Source organism: Salmo salar, chromosome ssa06, assembly GCF_905237065.1.
Source record: "Salmo salar chromosome ssa06, Ssal_v3.1, whole genome shotgun sequence".
Classification (NCBI taxonomy): Eukaryota; Metazoa; Chordata; class Actinopteri; order Salmoniformes; family Salmonidae; genus Salmo; species Salmo salar.
This window is the reverse complement of record NC_059447.1, coordinates 77,638,968-77,643,546: the sequence shown is the minus strand read 5'-3', so window position 1 is coordinate 77,643,546 and position 4,579 is coordinate 77,638,968. Positions and strand designations below refer to the sequence as shown.

At 44.6% G+C, this 4,579-nt stretch overlaps 1 pseudogene; it reads right to left on the bottom strand.

The window, feature by feature from the left end:
- Nucleotides 1-253: 253 nt before the first annotated feature.
- On the bottom strand, nt 254-3,246 carry LOC123743337 (ankyrin repeat and EF-hand domain-containing protein 1-like; annotated as a pseudogene).
- Nucleotides 3,247-4,579: the final 1,333 nt, after the last annotated feature.

Below are 4,579 nucleotides of genomic sequence, written 5' to 3'. Positions count from 1 at the left end.
GAAAATAGCTGTGCAGCGACAGTCCCCATCCAACCTGACAGAGCTTGAGAGGATCTGCAGAGAAGAATGGGAGAAACTCCCCAAATGCAGGTGTGCCAAGTTTGTAGTGTCATACCCAAGAAGACTCGAGGCTGTTATCGCTGCCGAAGGTGCTTCAACAAAGTACTGAGTAAAGGGTCTGAATACTTTTCATTTTTAATACATTTGCATGGGGTATTGTGTGTAGATTTATGAGAGAAAAAAAACAATTTAATCCATATCAGAATAAGGGTTTAATGTAACAAAATGTGGAAAAAGTCAAGGGGTCTGAATACCTTCGGAATGCATTGTATAAGCGGTTCTTCATGTCCACCTGGATCCCCTGACTGAAGGCCAGGCTCAGAGACTCCGGGTCCCCCGTCTTCACACAGTAGTTGATGTTGATTTAGACCCCCTCTAGCTCGTCTATATACCAGGCCGAGTTGTCTTCGATGGGGTGGCCTGGCGGGTGGTCGCTGTCGAACCACGTGACGTCAATGCAGTGCTGGTACGTCTGGATCATGAAGTGAGGCGGCTCGCCCTCGTCCCCCTGGTAAATAAGCTCAGGTGGGACGGTGCAGATAAGGCAGGGTGAATTTAGCCTTTCTCTTGCCCTTTTTACCTTTCTTCTTCTTGGGGGCATAGGTGGCGATGGTAAATGGTTTATGGAGGTATTTGAGGCCATTGAAGAAGTAATTGACGTTGACTAGTCTTCCTCTCCTCTTGTCGTAGGTCACTACCACCGTATGGAGCTGGTCTGGTTCCACTGGGCCCTGGAGCTTCTGCAGCACGGACATAAACATCTTCTTGGAGACCGTCTCCGTGCATTTGGCTTCTGATTCATCAAAAAAGGCGTTCCGAAGGGCAGTCTCATACTCGTGGGCCAATAGTGGAGAGTCAGAGCTCAGGGAGTGTTTGGATTGGATACACTGGGTTTGGAGTATTTCCCGTGTATCCTCTTTGCTTTGTTGAGTTCCTTCACCACTGAATTGTAGCCATTGTCTTTGGCAATCTGACGGGGTAGAAGGCCCTCCTGGTTCTTCAGTTTGGGGTTACAACCTAGAGTTACAGACAATAAAGAATGAAACCCTTTAGTTAAATCATAAAAAGCCCACTGAAAACATTCCAAATCCTGGGAATTAAATGCATAAGAAATAGTGGCATATCACTGAAGACTGATTAAAATGTTTATAACAGATGTATTCACTGAGTATAATGTAAATGTGTTTGTTGAAGGACCGTTTCACTCAGTGTTAATTAGTTATTAGTGAAGGTCTATACCGCTCTGTGCTAAGAATCCGCAGCAGTCAGGCAGCGTAGTGAAGAGGTGTCCCCCCCTCTGATGTCATCACTCCCATGTCATCTGAGTTTGCAGGCAGCAACTGGATCACCTTCAGGACAATTATAGTAACAGATGACGGTTGTATTCAAAACAATAGTTGACATATCGGGATGGTTTCCCTGACCAGAAATAAGCCTTGTCCTGCTCAATGGAAAGTCTCTATTTAAAGGGCTTTTCAGTCCAGGACTAGTCTTAATCTGGGTCCAGGAAACCGGCCCAATGGTTTCCTACAGTGGTTTCCTACAGTATATGTGGCCATGTGGGAATCAAACCCACAACTAAACATGGTTAACCTTTACTGATGTTCAAATGCATTATTTAAGCAATAAGGCCTGAGGAGGTGTGGTACATGTCCAATGTACCATGGCTAAGGGCTGTTCTTATGCACAATGTTACGAGGAGTGCCTGGACACAGCCCTTATATGTGGTATATTGGCCATATACCACAAACCCTCAAGGTGCCTTATTACTATTAGAAACTGGTTACCAACATAATTAGAACAGTAAGAAGTAATGTTTTGCCATACCCGTGGTATACCACAGCTTTCAGCCAATCAGCATTCAGGACTCAAACCACCCTGTTTATAATACTGTATAACCCACCTCAAAGAATCCCCCATGGCAGTGAAGTGTGTTCGCCCCCCTCAGTAGGATGCCTCTGATCAGCTCCACAGCCCTGGCTGCCTCCATCAACGCAGCGCGGCCTGTCAGTGCGGCTTGTCATGTGATGAATGACATTAACAAGATAGAATTCACACAGCAAAGTCCAAGTTACTTTATTCTATTCAACACAGGTATCTAGATTACTCAGAGAGTCAACAATTCAGGTACATTCAGGTAATTTACATTCCCAAATTTCAACAGTTCAATTTTAGGAATATAACCCTCGTTGAATCCAAAATGGCATACTTGTAACACTCCACCAAACTAAAGTAGTGCACTACATAGGGAATAGGGTGTCCTTTCAGATTTGACCTTTGATCTCCCAGAACCCCTCATGTCATGATTAGCTGCGTCAGGCTCGGCTCCCTGCCCCAGGACGCAGAGGCACATGGCGGAGCAGTCAGTGGCGTGCTGGCCGGCCAGCAGGAACACGGGTGTCCCGGCAAGCGAGACGTTGTTGACATCGGCCATGCTGTGTAGGCCACCTGCAGGCAGCGCATGGGGGGAAGATGCAGCAGAGGAGCACACCTGGGAAAAGAGCCAAGAGACACCGAGTCGGTGAGCCGATCAAATCGGATTACCCAGCAGGCCAGCAGGCTTTACAGACCAAGGAGAGGATCCCTTCTGATCTGTAATTAGATGTCCACAATCATCCCCTCAAAAGAGCCCAGAGTCATTGACTGTAACTGAAGACTGGACCGCACTGCAATTGAGGCTATTATCATAATTGGGTTTTAAGGAGTTTTGTATGAGTGTTGTTGCGTTGGTTCCTTTGGAGTGGGTGAGTTGATTTGAGTCGCCTGAAACACTGATCTCATCATCATGTAAACAGAGAGAGCGTGCATTTTTATGAGTCAAACAGGCACGGCATTCAACAGCTCTTGGTATAAGAGCTACATACAGTAATATAGTAAGTAAACAAACCCTGTGGTTGATACATTTGTGGTTTAAAGGCCCATTTCTATCTACAGGTGGAAAATAAAGTCCTTCTATTCAGTGGCTGAATATTCTACTCTCTTCTATTCAATTCTATTCTATTGCCATTCCGTTCTATTTTATTCGGTGGCCCGAATTATATCTCTAGCACACACAGCAGCATCACCTACTCTGTGGCCTGACTGTATCCTCTCCCATTTCCCCTCAGCATCCATCAGGTTCATGTCAACGTAGTTCTTAGCCAGCAAGACAACCATGCCGTCGTGTCCCAACTCAGCAGCTAACATGACCGGGGTGCAGGAAGCTTACCATGTTTTGTTGTTGGCCACAGCGGCCGGGTGGAGTGCCCTCACGTGGCTCTGTCAGGTTGATGACGTCCTTTACGCCCATGTCCACCATCTTCTCTATCTGGTGCTAGTCTCCCTCACTGACATTCTGGAGGAGAGGGTAGATCTGCAGCCGCTAGGGTATTGAAGTCTTCATTATTGGTCAGTGGGCTAGGCCAGTAGGGAGCTCTCCTTCTAAACCTGAGAAAAATACTGTCAAAAGTTTAAAATACTTTCAAGCATTTTTACAATGGAACAATGGAATACTGACAAATTTCAAGCTAAAGCAAATAATACACTACGTTCAAGTAAATGTATCTGTCCCAGATGTGTCTTCTTGAGATGAAAATACATTATACTATGAATTCACTCAACTCTTGTAGCCTACCTTGTGACCATTATTCCTCGCTATTGTAAGCTGATTGTTATTTTTATATACCTTATATCATATCAAACACAAGTTTCGTTTAGATTATTAAAAAAATAATCACTTTTTTTTTTAACATGAAATGCACTATGCATTATGTGTCATGGTTCCTTCTGGCACCAGAGGGCAGCAGAGACCGCCCTAGAGACTCAGGTGTGTCTTATTATTTCATGATTGTCACTAGAGACTCTGGGTTCAAAATATGTTCAAAATAAATGGTATGCCATTTAATGGTATCCCACTGCTGGCTTGACGCTGGAGCTAAACAGGGTTGGTCCTGGTTGGTCCCCGGATGGGAGACCAGGTGCTGCTGGCAGTGGTGTTGGAGAGCCATTAGGAGGCACTCTTTCCTCTGGTCTAAAATAAGATTCCAATGCAGTGATTGGGGACATGCCCTGTGTAGGGTGCTGTCTTTCGGATGGGATGTTAAATGGGTGTTCTGACTCTCTGTAGTTAAGGGTTATAACACCCTTATTGTAAAGGTGTTAACCCTGGTGTCCTGGCCACATTCCCAATCTGGCCCTCATACCATCATCGCCACCTAATCATCCTTAGCTTCTAATTGGCTCATTCATCCCTCCTCACTAAGTATTCCCTAGGTCAATGCTGTAAATGACAATGAGTTCTCAGTCAACTTCCTTGGTAAAATAAGGTTTAAAAGAAAGTATTTAGACATGTTGTCTTTTTCTTAAATGTAGTTTTGTAATTGACTAAAACAAGCAGACAACAAGAAAATTGTGTTTGAAAAAGGTCTAGTTTTTGCTGTGAGCCAATGGGGTAACCTAGGTAACCACAGTTTGCCACAATGTTCTATATAATTGTATTTGAAAAAGGTCAAGATTTTGCTATGAGCCAATGGGGTAACCT